Here is an 18,442-nt window from a genome sequence, read left to right on the forward strand (position 1 = left end):
ATATATGTGTGTGTGTGTGTGTGTATGTATATGTGTGTGTATATATATATATATATCTCCTGCCATTCAATATTTCCTTGCACCCCTCACTGATAACTCAGAAGAAAACTCCAGAGTTTTAGATATGTTGTACTCTAGGGGAAATGATAATTTATATTTTATTGTGTGCAAAGATAACATTTGCATAAATTCTTTTGTGTTGTGAGATGTGCTAATACTGCCAAGATGGCTACATTTTTCCTGGCTACATTTCCCACTTATCTTGTGGGGTACTGCGGAGAGTAGTAGCTCAAATGGCCATCTCGGCAGCAAAGCCATCTGCAACAGTGGCACTTTGCTGGGACTAAGAACAACTGTTTACAAACCATCTGAAGGATCATACGAAGTTGCCTTATACTGAGTCAGACTACTGACCCATCTTAGCACAGTGTTGTCTAACAGTGGCCAAGAGTGATGGACCAGGTCTGAGGAGATCCCAGATAAAATGAAAGCGAGTAAGGTGCCACGGATAGAGGGTCAGACTAGATCTGGGAGACCAGAGTTCAAATACCTACTCAGCAGTGAGTGGCCTTGGGCCAGTCACTATCTCTCAGCCTATCCTACCCACAGAGTTGTTATGAGAGGTGTGCATGCCACGTTGAGCTCCTTGGACAAAAGGTGGGATATAAATTATTAATAATAAATCACCATCACCATAAACCATTCCGCCATGAATCTCACTGGGTGATCCTGGTCACTATCTTTCAGCCTAAGCTACCTCACAGGGTAGTCGTGAGAATAAAATGAGGAGGAAGCGAAGAAGAAGAAGAAGAAGAAGAAGAAGAAGAAGAAGAAGAAGAAGAAGAGTTTAGATTTGATATCACCCTTTATCACTACCCTAAGGAGTCTCAAAGCAGCTAACATTCTCCTTTCCCTTCCTCCCCCACAACAAACACTCTGTGAGGTGAGTGGGGCTGAGAGACTTCAGAGAAGTTGTGACTAGCCCAAGGTCACCCAGCAGCTGCATGTGGAGGAGCGGAGATGCGAACCCGGTTCCCCAGATTACGAGACTACCGCTCTTAACCACTACACCACACTGGCGAATCAGGCATACCACTTTAGACACATTCTCCAGAGTCTCAGGCAGAGCTCTTTCCCATCCCTTGAAACTGGGACCCACTGGATGTCTTACATCTCTATCTCTGGCTTTTTCGCTCTCTCCATGTAGAATATCATCTTCCCCCAGTGGTGTATGTGATGTTGATCTATACATCTTCTGGTCACATGAGCCTGAGAAACTCCACCATGCCCCTTCTCATGTAGGCAGTCCCCCAGAAGCATGTCCAATGAGTGCATTCTCTCTACCTGGCTGGGCAAGACAAAGACACACACACACACACACACACACACACACACACACATGCAGACACCCTATTTTCAGAGATAGGAAGATGCAGTCTTTTGTCGATCTGAACTGACTTCTCAACAGCAGTGAGAAGCAATAGAGTTCATAGAGCTAAAATTCCCAGTGCTCTTAACTGACTACGGTTCCCATAAACCTTTGGGGAAGTGCATGTCCTTTAAATTTATGGTGTGTACACAGATCTGTTAAAATAATAATAATCCCACACCTCTGAAGTATAGGAACATTGACACACTGCTGTCAAATGCCTAATTATTGTTTAATTTTTCTTTAGAAGGATTTATAAACCACTTGATCCATGAGCCCTTTAAGCAGAGTACATAATTATAGTCCAACTAAAATCCACCAAACTAATGCGCGTGCACACACACATACAAGATAATTATCAGTAGAGCACAGATTAAATCAGTAAAACATTTAAAACAAATCTAGGTAACTAAATTATAGTTCTGGGTAGATGTGCTGAAATAATAAATAAAAAGCTTCCAGCAGATCTCTAAAACAATATAGTGAGGTTGCCTAAGTAAAGGTAAAGGGACCCCTGACCATTAGGTCCAGTCGTGACCGACTCTGGGGTTGCGGCGCTCATCTCGATTTATTGGCCGAGGGAGCCGGCGTACAGCTTCCTGGTCATGTGGCCAGCATGACTAAGCCGCTTCTGGTGAACCAGAGCAGCACATGGAAACACCGTTTACCTTCCCGCCGGAGTGGGACCTATTTATCTACTTGCACTTAGACGTGCTTTTGAACTGCTAGGTTGGCAGGAGCAGGGACCAAACAACGGGAGCTCACCCCGTTGCGGGGATTCGAACTGCTGACCTTCTGATCAGCAAGTCCTAGGCTCTGTGGTTTAACCCACAGCGGCCTACCTAATGTCAAAAGGCAGCAAATTCCAAAGCACAAGTGACGCCAGGCTAAAAGACTGACACCACACAAATGCAGACTGAACATTATGTGGCACTTGTAAAAGTTTCAGTTCCTCAGAGCGAAGGATGTAGGACGGTAGGACTTTCTTAGCATACGGCTTAATAAATAAAATGCCTTCGAAGATTGCATGTGTGTAGGCCAGGGCCAGACCTTGAGTGTTTTGGCACTGTAAATAAAACATTAAGTTGGTACCGAAGGCTCTCTTCACACACAGAGTTTTCAAGGAGCTGCTCATAACTGCTGTTTCCTCTGTTGATCAGATTTATGGGGCGAGAGGAAACATGAGTTTTGTCCTACCCATCCCAGCAAATTTTAAAACCAGACACTGTCTGCTTCCTGCTTCCCAGCTCCCGCTGCCAACCTCTGTTATATCTAAAGCAGGCATCCTTAACCTGCGGCTCTCCAGATGTTTTGACCTACAACTCCCATGATCCCTAGCTAACAGGACCAGTGGTCAGGGATGGTGGGAATTGTAGTCCAAAACATCTGGAGGGCCGAAGGTTGGGGATGCCTGATCTCAAGCTTCCACTTGAAATAACGCTTGGAACCCATGTGCGCCATTCACCCACCTCCCCAGCTCCCTCCTAGTGATGGCATTCACTGGGCTGAGAGTTCTTATGCTCTCCTTCATTTGCTGCATCATCAAATGGGTCTTTCCCCCCTCCATCCCAAAATTGGCTGGCCTTGAAAACTGTGCAGGGGGCCTTTCTAATCAACAAGGTCAACCTCTTCTTCTGTCCTTTGGTTTGTTTGTGTTGCTTTCACTGCTGTTATAGATAATAATAACAGTAGTAATAATAATAATAATTTATTATTTATACCCCGCCCATCTGGCTGGGCTTCCCCAGCCACTCTGGGTGGCTTCCAAAAAAATATTAAAATACTGTAATACATCAAACATTAAAAGCTTCCCTAAATAGGGCTGCCTTCAGATGTCTTCTAAAAGTCTGGTACTTGTTGTTCTCTTTGACATCTGGTGGGAGGGCATTCCACAGGAAGGGCGCCACCACCGAGAAGGCTCTCTGCCTGGTTCCCTGTAACTTTGACCTGTGCCTTTCTAGTAGACTAGCACATTTCCTTAGTACTGTTACACATCACCCCAATCTCCAAGCAGTACAAGATTTCGGGGTATCTGGCACACTTATGAGGAACTGTGTTTCCTTTTAGAACATAAAGGCTCCAACATATTAAAGGCAAAAACCAGAACATCATCTTCCAGTACGCCATCTTCCAATTTTTTTCTCACAAGTGGATGGCAGCCATTTTGGGTGCCATGATCTTGTGCGATTTTGCGTTGTGATTTCCCCCTGAAAAAGCGTTTTTTTCAGGCACAGCGTGCCGTGTGAGAACTTGGCCTTGGAAAAAAACACTTTTTTTGGGGGGGGGGGAATCATGGCATGAAATCACATGAGATGACAGTGCCCGAAATGGCCATCATTTCTCTCACGAGAAAAAATGGGCTGTCCAGTTTTTCCAGAGCACTTGCTAGGTATGTGATATATGATTTATTTACACATATATACAACCTGAACCTAGATGAAGACAGTGCAGAGCATTCACATCCCAAGAGGGTTCTATTCCTTTCATTGCTGCAGCCTCAGATTCCAAGAGACCCCAATCATAGTTCTGACCTTCTTTGCAGCCTAAAACAGACTGCCTGCCTTCTGTTCTGCCCCATTCACCAGTTTGCAGAACTGACACTTTTCCCCTGTTTGCCTACCTCATTGCCCAATGCAATTCTGCCACCACCACCCTGAAACTCTGACCTTTTGTCTCTCTGCTAACTATCACCTCAGGGAAGGGCTTTCCCCATTTTGTGTCTGGCCCAGAGACTCTCTTTTAATGGCCTTCTTAATGGGTTAATGGATCGGCCATTCCGGTGATTACCGCTTGATGGTTCTTCTGTTAGGTGGTTTCCTGGACACAGAAAAACTGGTTTAAAATCCAGCCCCCACTAGACCCAAGAATTTAGTTGTTTGCTTAAATTCCAACCCTTTACTGAATTCAGATATTTTAGGGGAGTTTTGCCCCCCACCCAAACTTATACCATCATGTAAAGTGGTACCTCAGGTTAAGTACTTAATTCGTTGCAGAGGTCCGTTCTTAACCTGAAACTGTTCTTAACCTGAAGCACCACTTTATCTAATAGGGCCTGCTGCTGCTGCTGGACCACTGGAGCACAATTTCTGTTCTCATCCTGAAGCAAAGTTCTTAACCCGAGGTAATATTTCTGGGTTAGTGGAGTCTGTAACCTGAAGTGTATGTAACCCAAGGTACCACTGTCCTCAGACTTTCAAAGTATTGTGAAAATGTAGGAAGCTTGGTGAGTGGAAGCAGCAGCATTTATGTGGTTTGAGGTTAGCAATTATCTCAGAGAATGATAAAGCAATTTTCTGGTGCGTCCTTGATATAGTTTCAGAAAAGCCTCAGGGATACATATTCATCTGGGTGCACTGGAGTTAACATGCATGAATCCCTATGCTTTGAGATAAAATTATAACCCTGCGGCAATTGACTAATTTTATTTAAAAAAGATCTTGCTGATCGGGCATCTAGTAAATGGTGTTGATATATTATTCAGGCAGAGTAATGACTGGATTCTGAGTTAGAGACACTATCCTGCTATGGGGGCTTGTGAGGCTGTGTAAGGGTTTGTGTTGTTTATATATTTATTTTATCATTTTCATTATTTTGGAGGGTATTGTTTTCGTTACCTGTTCTTTCTTCATTTGCAGAACACATCGCCTTTTCAGCAAGGCCTGTGCAGTGCTTAACATGTAAAATGACAGCGTTGTGTGTGGTTAAAAATGATTTGGGAGTCGCATACTTCACATACTAGTTTTCTCAGAAACACTGCCAGGTCTGAGGAGAGAGGCTGGTGAGGTGGGGTTGCCATACTCCTTTTGTTACTGCTCTGGAGCTCACACACCCCAAAGGTAGCATCTGATTGGCTGAGCTCGCTGCCACTCATTCTGGGGTGGCAATGATTGAAATTAAAATGTTGTTGTTGCTGTTTAGTCATTTAGTCGTGTCCGACTCTTCGTGACCCCATGGACCAGAGCACGCCAGGCACTCCTGTCTTCCACTGTCTCCTGCAGTTTGGTCAAACTCATGCTGGTAGCTTCAAGAACATTGTCCAACCATCTCGTCCTCTGTCGCCCCCTTCTCCTTGTGCCCTCCATCTTTCCCAACATCAGGGTCTTCTCCAGGGAGTCTTCTCTTCTCATGAGGTGGCCAAAGTATTGGAGCCTCAGCTTCAGGATCTGTCCTTCCAGTGAGCACTCAGGGCTGATTTCCTTGAGAGTAGAGAGGTTTGATCTTCTTGCAGTCCATGGGACTCTCAAGAGTCTCCTCCAGCACCATAATTCAAAAGCATCAATTATTCAGTGATCAGCCTTCTTGATGGTCCAGCTCTCACTTCCATACATCACTACTGGGAAAACCATAGCTTTAACTATACAGACCTTTGTCGGCAAGGTAATGTCTCTGCTTTTTAAGATGCTGTCTAGGTAATAGCAGGCAACTTAAGGCAGAATTAACCAGTGGGACACTTCACTTCCTAACATGCTGCTACTTGTTGGCTCTCCATTCTCTCTCTTAGGTGCGGGACCCCGCACCCACCCAGGATGTATGGTATAGACCTTGGACTTTGACCATATAACCCACTCTTAAGGGCACCACTAAATGCTGGTTTGTTGGGGGAGATATGGCTGCTTAACATTGCAGGAAGTGCACTCTGCACATGGAATTCTCCTCCCACCACCTCACAAAACAGCTTTTGAGGTTTAACCCGGTTCCAGTCAACCACAAACAGAGCAGAATTCAAAAGGCCAAGTTGACCTGAAGAATTCCCTCCTCCGCCCCCCCCCCAAGTATTTTTACGTGTAGACTATTCACACAAATTGTACATGGCGTACATAATTGTACACGGGTGCCAGCAGGTAATGGTTTGCTGTTCTTAATTAGCCAGGCATAACCATAGTAACACCATTACTGTATTCTGTGCAACTGCACTTTCTTGTGGGTTTCGCCAACCTCTCTAACCTGTCGCAGAGATGCCTCCTGTAAATCCATGTAGATCTGATATCCTGTGTCAAGTCAATAGTCAAACGGGCCCGCGGATAGTACTTCAGGTCAAGCTGTCAAAGTTATTTGAAGATAGGGCTGCCAAGCGAAAGCTTTATCCTGCTTTCAGTGTATAAATACATCCAGTCTGACTGGGGGAAAGTGGTTCAGTGTGTTGTTCATCATGATGGGATGCCTGGGCCAAGGAACTGGAGAAGGTGATTCTCCCCCCCATTCTATCATCTGTCTATCTATTATTACATTTGTATCTCTCCTTTCCTCCATATTTCTCTCCCTCTCCATTTTATCCTCACAACAACCCTGTAAAGCAGGCATAGGCAAACTTGGCCCTCCAGATGTTTTGGGACTACAATTCCCATCATCCCTAGCTAACAGGACCAGTGGTCAGGGATGATGGGAACTGTAGTCTCAAAACATCTGGAGGGCCGAGTTTGCCTACTACGCCCACTGTAAAGGTAGCTTAGGCTTTGAGACACTAACTGGCCGAGGGTCACCCAGTGAGCTTCATGGCTGAGTGGGGATTTGAACTCTGGTCTCCCAGGTCCAGCACTCTAACCACTGCAGCACACTGGCTCCCATACTCAATGCTGCTTTTACTACGATGGACCAATGTTCTGTTGCGAATAAAGCTTGTTGTAAACAAAATCTGCCCTTCTTCCTTTATGGGGTATCCAAGAGCCCATATAGAGTCCTTAAGTAGGTTCCCTATTGGTAGGAAAAAATAACAGAGGCCAACCAGAGAATATTGAGAAGCAAAGCAGCTAGTAAGCCTGATCTTTATTAAAGCTATTGCAACAGGGTGCTCCCCTCACACGCAGGAGGATGGAGGAGGACCCAGAACAAAGGTGTGCCTGCCTTTATCTAGACATTTTAAATTCCCTGCCCTGGAGCTCAAGACCACCCCTCCATACATCATACATACATCACAGAAGGGGTGTAACTCAAGACTAACCCCCACAAACATCATACCTACATCACAGAAAAGGTGGTCTACAACAGAAATTTGAATGTTGTTGTTTTTCCTGTCTGCCAGGTTATCTGATAATGCCTTATCTGATTGCCTTTCCTGGTAGTCTGCCCATTCCTTTGAAATGTTGATTACTATATTCCTATAACAAGGAAGGTTTTTTTCACCTCCTCCCTCCTTGCAGAGAAACATTTGGTCAGCTTAGGAGTCAAAATGCCTTCAGGACTGTCTTCCTGTGCTGCTTCAGACATGTTTATGTACGTGTTTGCTTGGTACATTTATGAACATTTATTATATATCTAAGACCTTAAAATTATTATTACAAGGTATGGACATGGATACTGTCGTTAGCTGCTCTGCCTGTTTTGAACATTTACATTTTCATTCTAACCCATGACTAGACATTTTGTTTGCCAAGGTGACCTGGCTTAAGCGTGGCTACGCTGTGGCTTTCTGTATAAACTGAGAAGTGCAATTAATCACCGGTTCCAGAGATCTTGTAACGCAAGTGAAACTGCTGTACTTAACATATTATTGGCTCATTGAGTCCAATCTCTTTAAATCAGGCAGCTCAGAGCATAATGTAAACACCAGGTAATGAACGAGATGGCAATAAGAGGCCCAAAGGATACGTTTGTGGGCATGCTCCAGTTGCTTTGCAGTTAACTGCCATTTCGTCTGTTGAGTGGCTCTCTGGGTTTTTTGCCCCTGCAGAATTAGATGCTTATGTCACCTAAACCATGCTAGCTAACAATCTCCAAACATGCCTGAAAAACGAATAAATGAGTTGTACATGTGTTTGAGCAGTCCTTGCTGTGCCCAGTGTATTTTAGGATCGATACTCAGTGGTGGACCTACATTTTGGGGGCCCTGAAGCTTGAACTGTTATGGGGATCCTTTCACAACCAGCAATGAGGTCTGGGTAACTGCTGTTATCTCCTTTACAACATCTGTGCCACTGACTCTCAAACTTAAGGATTGTTGAAATATATCTACAGCAAAAAGATTAATGAATTTGAGTCATGTGAGTCTACTAGACCCATTTTTTTAAAAAAAGCAACATGAAGTAAAGCCGCTTCTGGGGGCCCTCCAAAATAAGCTTCATTAGTTACATAGTGGATCCACCCTGTGCTTACTCAGAGTTAGGGGTGGGGGGAAGAAATTCGATTCAGTTTTCTCTTAGCATTGAACCTGCCCAATTTCCACTCTACAGTGTTGGAGGAAAAATAATTTGTTCTTTTGTCAGGAGGTCACAGGCTTCAATCAAAGACGACTTAACTCAATGAGACTTACAAGGATTGTACTATAAATTTGTTAATAAGCCTAACTGTTGAAACTGGGTCACTTTTACAAACATGCCCAGCTCGTGAGTCAGTGTGTGTGGCTGTTAACCGGAAGACTGGTGGTTCAAGCCCACCCAGGGGCTGCTGTGGGCAGGATTCCTGCACTGCAGCAGGGTGGACTAGATGAACCCAGGGTACCTCCCAACCCTACAATTCTATGATTCTGTTACAGTCATACCTCGGGTTACAGACGCTTCAGGTTGCGTGTTTTTGGGTTACGGACGCGCCAAAACCCAGAAGTACTGGAACAGGTTACTTCCAGGTTTCGGTGCTCGTGCATGCGCAGAAGGACTAAATTGTGCTTTGTGCATGCACAGAAGTGCCAAATCGCAACCTGTGCGTGCGCAGTTGCGAACGCTGCGGGTTGTGAACGTGCCTCCCGCACGGATCACGTTTGCAACCCGAGTGTCCACTGTATGCAGAACCCAGTGCAGAACAAGCCACTTCAGAATACATCTGTACAATGGGAAAGAGATGAACCTTCATTGCAATAGTATGTGGGGAGGATAAGAAATGGGGTGTCTCATGTATACAAGAGAATCCCTATTTTGCATTTACAAAATGATGGGAGCTATTAACTGGTACAGCCTGTCCATTTCTAATATTTTAAAATGTCTGCTTGGGCTTTGACAGAAAGAATACAGGGTGTCTTTTTGTTAAAATTCTGTCATTCCAATCAAGAGGCGATTGTCACGGCATGCAGGGTCTTGCCATCCCATGAGGCAAGGTGGAGTGAGTGCCTCATGAGATAGGATCCACCAAGGTAGTGGATCCTAATATCTATCTTTCTTCACCCACCCCCGTTGTTCCGGTCCCCTTCTTCCCTAGCGCCATCTTGGTGTCCACCTCAGGTGCCAAAATGTAGTGGGCTGGCCTTGATAACATGTGTTGTTGGCATGGTATGAAGTGTTTCATTTCAGCAACTAAAAACTGAGTTGCAGAGATGTCATTGCTATGAATATATCTTTAGAGGAAAGGGAATGACAGAAAAGAAAGTAATGTTTTTCAGCTAGTAAACATCTGGAGGCAGGTGCTACAGTTTTTCCACTTCCTTTTCAGGATTGTCTCTTTTAAAAAATAAGTTACTCCTGTACCAGAAAACATGTTGAAGACTGATGTGAAAATGAACTTATCTGTCTTTGGAAAGAGAGATGCAGTCCCAGGAACCATTTCCAGAGCTTTGCCAAGCATAGATCTTGTTTAAGGCCCTGTTGCATGAAAATTCATACCCTGCTTTGCCATATACCTGATTTTCTCACATGCATGATTCACAAGAACACACCCCAATCTCTGCAAAGATTACAGGGAAGCAGTTCCTCCATAGTCATGTTTCTCATTCATGTTTACCTCTTAAGCTATGGCTCTGACATATTGTGAATGATGACTTCAGGCTGGCTATTAATGTAAAGCTGGATGAGTATATTTCACTTGTGAGTGTTTATTAAAGCATCTACTTCTGCTCATCTAGACGAAACAATTTTCCTACAAAGGAATGCAAATGTTGAAATCACACATGCCGGGCTGTGCTTTCCAAAATATGCAATCCGCCTACATTGCAGTTCAGTAGCTGTTGAAAGATGAGGCTTCAGCCTTGCAACAGCTGTGTAAAGTAAATAGATAAAGCTACCAAGAGCTGGATTAAATTTGTACTGATCCTTATATAATTGAAGTGCCACACGTTGAATGCTGATTATGAAGGCATTTCAAATAGAGCTGGTTTATTCAAGATGCTAGGCACTGCTGTCTGAAGGAAAGTGAATACTTTCTAGCCAGTACTTCACAAATACACTTCTCTTCATATTTTTCGCCAGGACAGACCCTGGCTGCTTTCCCATCAATCCATATATTTTAAAAGAGGATTAGATGAATTCGTGGAGGATAAGGCTATACTAGTTTCTGGAAATTGCCAGTAGGAAGAATTCTGATGTGTTCGGGTTCAGTTTGCAGGCTTCCAATACACATCTGCTTGGCCACTATGGGAGCAGGATTTTGGACTAGATAGGCCCTTGGTCCAATCTAGCAGAGCTCTAGCCCCAAATAACCTAGCAACTCTCCTGGTTATTTAATTTAACTAGCTTTAATTCCTCTGCTTGAATCTGAATTTTCTCAATCATTCAGTCTCCTCTGAAGTTGCTATGTCTGTCAGTCTGTCTTTCTCTCCTTATCTCTGCTTCAAGCTCAGAAATTGCTGCCTTACAAGAACAGTCAAGATAAGGTTTCCCAGTGATGGCTGCTCTGTACTGCTCAGGGGTTATAAACTATGCCCCTTATTCTGCCCATCCCTCCTGGAAGCACTGAAGGGAACAGAAAGCAGGAAAGGTTTCCATTTTGTTAGCTGCTTCCTTCCCCACCCCCAGTTTAGAAATTCACTGGGATTTAGAAATGTCACACTTATAAATTCAGGGTGGTTTTTATTTTCCTGGAAACATTTGCTTGCAGCCTCTTGGGAGCACATACTCTGCATGTGGTGTTCGTGATTCAGAAGAAACACTGCCAAAATAAAAGGTGGAGAGGAGGAACAACCTATAGCATCTAAAGCAAAGCAGAAATATTATACAGCCACAAAATGCTACTTGGTTCTTTCTCATACCGCAAAGAGTTGATGTCTCCTTTGTTGTGAGCTCTTCTTTTCCACCTGGTAAATAGCCAGTCTCTCTCTCTCCCTCCCCCTCCCTCCCTCCCTCCTTCCCTCTCTCATGTATTTCACCATTTTGCACCTGATCATCTGAAGGCCAGGGTTAGACCAAGAGAATGTGGTGCCCGAGGCCTCCCAATTCCATGTACAAAAGCCAAGCCAACTTGCTGTTGAATCTTATTACTTCAACACTAGCAATGGGACAAAATCTTCCACCACACCTCGAGGGGCCACTAGGGGCGCATCGGAAGATGGCTGACAACAACATCTCTCCGACCCACACGAGGTAATTAGGAGGCTGTGATGGGAGTAAAATAGCCTCCCTACCCCCCCCCCAAGGTTGTGGGGGGGCTGCCCTTGCCTGCTGTGCCCTATACCACCCCTGAATTTGTGGGAATGGGGGCACTAGGCACAATGCCCTCCTGTGGGATTTCGGCACTCCTGGACGCCGTCTCTGATCCGCGCCGCTAGCTGCAAGAACTTCAAAAGAAACAATTAGGATGAAGCGAATGCATATATTTCAAGGAAGGAGGGGGAGTAAAGACTGCTAAAAGAAGAGATCTCTGATAAAACAAGACGAGTTGGAGGAACAAGAGTAAATCATGAGAAGATACGCCAAGACTCGGTATGGCAAAGGGACTGATGGGGGAGGTGGGAAAAACTTTCCTTTCTTTCCTCTATGTGATTAAACAAGAATCCCCCCCCCCACAAGTCAGAAATGTCGTTTTAATGACTTAAACTGTGGATTTAAGACTGTGTGGAGATAATTCACTAACCAAAGCATGTTTCAAGAAGACCGTGAAAATTATAAGAGCTTTGGAATGACGCAGTAAAAAATACCATTGCCATGTTGGCTAGTTCTGTCGGAGGACTTAAGTCTGGGAGGAGGAACAGAGCTGTTGTTATATTGTGGGTGATACTCCTCAGAGGGACTTAAGAGTGACAGATCTACGTGTTAATGATGGAAAGAGTGATGTTATTTATGAAAGTGATGATATATGGAAACCATCTGATATGAGGACTGGTCGAACGGAAAATTCACACAGGATTATAATTGGTGTTTGTCAGCTTAAGAAGATTATCAGAAGAGATCGTAAAGAAAAGAAGGAAAAATATACGAATAAGATGAGATGTGGAAACAGCAAGATAAGACTGGATAGAATTATGAACATTATTTGGATTGATTTGTGGATATTAACGCAGCAGTCACGAAATTAAAAGACACCTGCTCCTTGGGAGAAAGGTGATGGCAAACCTAGACAGCGTCTTAAAAAGCAGAGACATCACCTTGCCAACAAAGGTCCGTATAGTTAAAGCCATGGTTTTCCCAGTAGTGATGTATGGAAGTGAGAGCTGGACCATCAAGAAGGCTGGTCGCCAAAGAATTGATGCTTTTGAATTATGGTGCTGGAGGAGACTCTTGAGAGTCCCATGGACTGCAAGAAGATCAAACCTATCCATTCTTAAGGAAATCAGCCCTGAGTGCTCACTGGAAGGACAGATTGTGAAGCTGAGGCTCCAATACTTTGGCCACCTCATGAGAAGAGAAGACTCCCTGGAAAAGACCCTGATGTTGGGAAAGATGGAGGGCACAAGGAGAAGGGGACGACAGAGGACGAGATGGTTGGACAGTGTTCTCGAAGCTACAAACATGAGTCTGACCAAACTGCGGGAGGCAGTGGAAGACAGGAGTGCCTGGCGTGCTCTGGTCCATGGGGTCACGAAGAGTCGGACACGACTAAACGACTAAACAACAACAACAACGCAGCAGCAAGAAGATGATCAGAATCCCCCTTCAGAACTTGAAATATGGGTCCCCTCAACAAAAATTTAAAATTCGGCTTTGTAATTCGGAATTTATATGATGTGATTTGATTTGATTTGATTGGTCGGTTAATAAAAATTATTTAAAAAAGAATAATCTTCCACCACACCTGAGGACAGCCTTTTCCTACACGCTGTACCTGAATCACAAGTGCGGCAGAAACTGCTGTTGTGCTCAGGTCCTGGTCCTGCTGGTTGGTTTCTGGCTGGCCATTGTGAGAACAGGAAGCTGGTCTGATCCAGCAGGGTTCTTCTTACATCCTTAGGGATGAATCGCATAGCAACAGTTTTAACCTTTTTTGTCGGCAAGGTGAGCTGCATCTGCAAGAGGATCTTTAATTGGGCTAGGTGTGAATCATATGCCCCATTATGCTTTGGGGACAGTGTATGGATCCCACGATCATTCACACATTTCTACATTGCGACAGTGTGGGTACATGCTTACTCCCATTTCTGATTTTGTAGCATGAGCTTTGTCATTTAACCACCACCCATGCTTTCACTTGTGTGTGTTGCCCAGCACATGATCGTGCAGGAGGTGAATAGCATGCAGCTACCCCATTGCTTTAGTTATGAATGACTCTCAACATATTTGAAGCTGAACAATAGGAGAGAACCAGCATGAATGTTTAATGCTAACACCATCATGCCCAACAAGAAACGGTGCGGAGGAGGAATATTACCATGGTGTGACATTGTGTGCTTTCCTTAATGATAATAACACTGTGATTACTTACTAGCTTAGTCACTCCAATTACCGATACATGCACATTAACTAAAACTCTTTGGAGAAGATAAAGAAATTCTCTCACAAAATTGCACTCTCAGAGCTAGTTCAGAAAACCATTAATGCATCTAATATTTTTCATAAAAGCAATTAAAAATAATTTAGCTTGACATCAGAAACACTAAATGAGATTATGAAAAACTGAAGGAACGCTCACAGTTTAATAACATAATTACACTTGATACCTATGCTGCTCTCTTTTCTCTCAGATCAAGTTGCAAAATATTTCCTTCCCCGCTACCAAAACAAGCAACAGTTAGATTCCTACCATCGTTTTATCTGGCATTTCTCTTTGGAGCATTAGAGCCTGATGTCTGACAACTGGATAACTGGTGTGGCGTGGTGACTACAAGAAGCGTAGCCAAAATGACATATTTCGAATGTTGTTGGACTCATCCCCCCTTAGCTTCACCCATCATGGCCAATGGTCAAGGAGCAATGGGGAATGCAGAGAACAGTGACAACCTTTCAGGAGACCTTTAAAAAAACCAACAATGGCAAACTGATGTGAGAACATGGAAAAGTTGAACTTAAGATTGGAAAACTGAGAAACTGAGAGGAACCAAAGTTGACAGCTTTGCCTGTTCCTAGCTGTAGGCCAAAACACTATCAAACCCTTTGTCATGTAAATGCAAAACTGGACAACACATACAATGTGACAGGCTGTATGTAATTATATGATTTTTTTAAAAAAAATCTTATTTAATTCTTTTTGAAATACAATTCAACATGTCATATCAAAATATGTGGTTCTGTAGACCAACTTATCATATAAACAAAACATATTATGAGAAATTAGAGTTCAGCAGTTTGACCGGGAAATACATTCCATTCAGTTCTTATGCTAGCAATATCCACGATGTGGAATTCTTATATCAATCTTGTAATGTTCCACGTGAAGATGCTTTAAAGAATTCTAGCGTTCTTTGTATGCAGGTTTCAGATGAGAGACTTAGAAGAATGGCACATGCAGAAAAGAAGACAAGGATTCCAGGATAATTCCTTGTTTTGCCCATCAGAGTTGGTCTATAGAACCACATATTTTGATATGACATGTTGAATTGTATTTAAAAAAGAATTAAATAAGAAAAACAATGCAGGCTAAGATGATGTCGTTTCTATGCTCTCTCCAGCTACCAGACCAGGAGAAAGTCAGCACCAATGACATCTAAGTAGCAATAGTAACTGGGAAATTTAAGATACCAGTTGCCAGCCAGACATGAGGAACAGAATGATAGTTTCTCACTTCCCTCTCTTTATATAATTGAAGGTCTGAGATAAAGTGTAATGGGGCAGTGGAGAATGCATTGCATTAAGGCCCGCACCCTTTTCCCCATAATATGACCATGGGACCACCTCATCTTGCATGAAAGTAGGGCTGGACCTCTAGTGGGATGGAGGATACATAGGTCCTATCCATGATAGCATTCCTTACCTCTCCAGTCTGGGTTGCCAGCACAGATACGGTAGTAGCTAAACTTTGAGACTGTACAGAAAATCCTTCCTTCAAACACTAGCGGAGTGGCGTGAGATCCAGCTTTGAGCATAACAGCAGTTTTGATGGATCTGACATAAAGTCCATCTAGTTCAGCATCCTTTTTCCACAGTGGTCAACCAGAGGAAGCCCACAAGCATAAGGGCAATAGTTCCCTCTCCTTGTTTCTTTCTTACCAAGTGTATTTAGGGACAGACTACCTCAGAAACTGAGGCTTCATACAGCTAATGAATTGATTGATTTATCCTCGCTGGCTAAGTGTCAGCCACACTACTCCGTTGGGCCTGAGGCACATTGGCCTTGAAGATACTGTAATATTCCCTTATCCTTCAGCCCAGCACTGCCTAAACAGGATTTTGCATGGATTAAAAAATGCAGGTGTAAATAAGAACTGTACTTCCTTCCAATCCCATTGTTTAAATGTGTGCAAGAATGAAAATCAGAAATAGAATGGTGCCTACAGTCGCTCTCAGGCAAATATGGTAATTTATGCGGGGGACCAGAATAAAAAAAGGGGGGGGGCTTGCTGCATCTGTTCTAAGCAAAAATACACCAAGAACAAGATTGTATCCATTCAGATATAAATATAAGTGTTGTAATTATGTATTTCATCCTCCTAGGCATTGTAATTATTTTTAAATGTTATCACATTTTCTGTTTTGTTTTGCATTTCTCATGAATGGAAGGTTAGCTGCAGATCAGAGGCATCCTTGGCCTTATAAACCGTTAGTGCAAACCTTGCATTTGCTATTTCAATGGTGCATTTCAGGGCTTTTATCATACTGCCTTCTGCTTAGTGCTCGCTTAGTGACACAAGCAGGTGAATGACAGAGACCTTCTAAACTTGATATTTATCCTCAGGCAGCTCTTCGTATTTTGGCACATCTGTTTCTTGCAAAGTTGTGTCAGGAGAGAAAGCAGAGTGCAGGGAGATATTTATAATGGGGGACCTGGCTTTAAGGCCAAAATGTCTCCACCTCAGTTCTCCATCTGCAAAATCATAAAACCTCTTCCCCAATGACAAATGCCACATAAACTATGAGTTGGGAGATGAGGGATGTGGGTTATCCCTTAGTTGGTTGGACATGCCATCTTTCAGGTAAATTTTCTGATGCCCTCTAGTGATGCCATCTTTAGTCCTGAAAGATATTTGGAACTCACCCAGACAGTTCAGGGTTTTCCCCAGTGCCTTGAGATGGCTAATTGAGTTTCCGTTTGTTCATATCTAGCAAGTCCTACAGAACTGCATACATCTCAACTAGACCCAGTACCCTGGAGGCAGCGGTGGGGAACTTCAGGCCCAGGGTTGAAAAAGCCACATCCACCCCTAGTTCCCTCCCAGAGCTACAATTTTCAAAGTGTTTTAGCATGCAATACCTCTTCATAGGGAACTGTGGGAATCTCACTGTAGGGTTGCCACGTGTCCTCTTTTTCCAGGACACATTCTCTTTTTCATGGGTATGTAAAATGAGAGTCGTTGTAGCGATCCATAGTTAAAAGTAGAAGTCGGCAAATGTTTCCTCTTTTTTGCACTTGAAAATATGGCAACCCTACGGGGGACTGACAACTCTCAACACCTTTAACAAATTACAGCTGCCAGAATTTGGGAAGGGGCGTGACTATTTAAAGTGGCATCATAGTGCTTTAAATGTGTTGTGTGAATGTGACCTAAGCCTCTTCATTTGCCTCCTGGCATTCTGCCCAAACTATACCTCTCACTGGCCCTGCTCTGCACCATCTTTTCCCGACATTTTTTCCTTGCTTAAGTATGCCCTGTGGGCAGGCCAGAGCCGGCCCACCCATGAGGCAAGGTGAAGCAACCACCTCAGGCGGCAGCATCCACAGGGCCAGCAGATCCCAATGTATATTATTTCCCCCTTGTTCCTAATGTAGATCTCTACTCAACCCTCCTTCCCTGGCTGCATGGGGGGTGGGTACCATTTTGTGGTTCACCTCAGGCACCAAAATGTCCAGGCCCTCAATGATTATGTTTGTGTCTTATAGTAAAGCTGACTATGGAGTCCATCGATGTGCAGCCTATTCAGTGATTGCATTAAAGCTGAATCAGAGACTGGATTGATGGAACATTTGACACACACATACACTCCCTTAGCCTATCAAAAGAACCCAGCCGTGCAATGCCATGAGGCACACCTCGTTATTTTTGTCCATTCAACCAGGTTCAAATCTGCATAACACCCAGATCTCTTTTTCAGTACAAAGATAATTTCCCACTGCTCAGCCTCTTCTGTGGAGATGAAGAATGGCTACGGGAGCATTGTATTTGAGTCTCTGTATATGAAAATAGTACTGCTGTCCACCTGGCATCATCGTCTAGAGATGCTACATTAAAATATAAATACATACTATTTCAGCAAATGTAGCCTGGAGAATTGAGTTTACGTTTCTGCCGTTTAAAAAAAAAAACCGCAACAAAAAAAAATATTCATAGTCGATTTAAAACACCAAGATGACAGGGCTGTACCTCACACAGAAAAACTCATAAAGCATTCCTAGGGTCTCTAGAGAAAGGCAAAGCATGGCTGGCATCAATGAAAAATCCAAATAGGGCACATGAATGTGAATATAATAGCTCCTAAAGATGCAAAGTCAAAGCCACATGAATATATCCAACTGCACAGGTGCACTTGAGAGTCAAAACCAGGAATCAGCAACAATTGCAAATAAAGGTGTTGGAGCAAAATTGAGGCAGATTGCTGAATTGTAGGGTGGTGGTTTGAAAGGAGCTAGCAAGTATAAAAGTTGCAGAGCCTTGTTGTTTTCCCAGCTGGTTTGCAGCAACTGATTTTGTGGGGAAGCAGGGCATGAATTTTACAAATAAATAAATGTGCTCTCGTTTGGTACAAATGCTCCACAATCCATAGAATGATTATTTCTAGGCTAGGACAGGCATTTTCATCCCAACCTGGGAATCTCCTATCTCATATGGTGGGACCATTGCAAATGTGTATGCTG

General features: G+C 43.6%; 1 protein-coding gene and 1 long non-coding RNA gene across 5 annotated transcripts in view; one reads left to right on the top strand and one right to left on the bottom strand.

The window, feature by feature from the left end:
* Positions 1-18,442, top strand: part of LOC307216995 (schwannomin-interacting protein 1) — a 387,429-nt gene that overhangs the window by 248,522 nt on the left and 120,465 nt on the right. The window lies entirely within an intron of this gene.
* LOC307217277 lies at positions 11,130-16,765 on the bottom strand. The gene is made up of 3 exons (XR_013839518.1): positions 16,628-16,765; positions 14,240-14,448; positions 11,130-11,215 (listed from the first exon to the last, which is right to left on the bottom strand). It is a non-coding gene; the product is annotated as an uncharacterized lncRNA (long non-coding RNA).

Source organism: Podarcis cretensis, assembly GCF_951804945.1.
Source record: "Podarcis cretensis genome assembly, chromosome: 5".
NCBI classification, from domain to species: domain Eukaryota; kingdom Metazoa; phylum Chordata; class Lepidosauria; order Squamata; family Lacertidae; genus Podarcis; species Podarcis cretensis.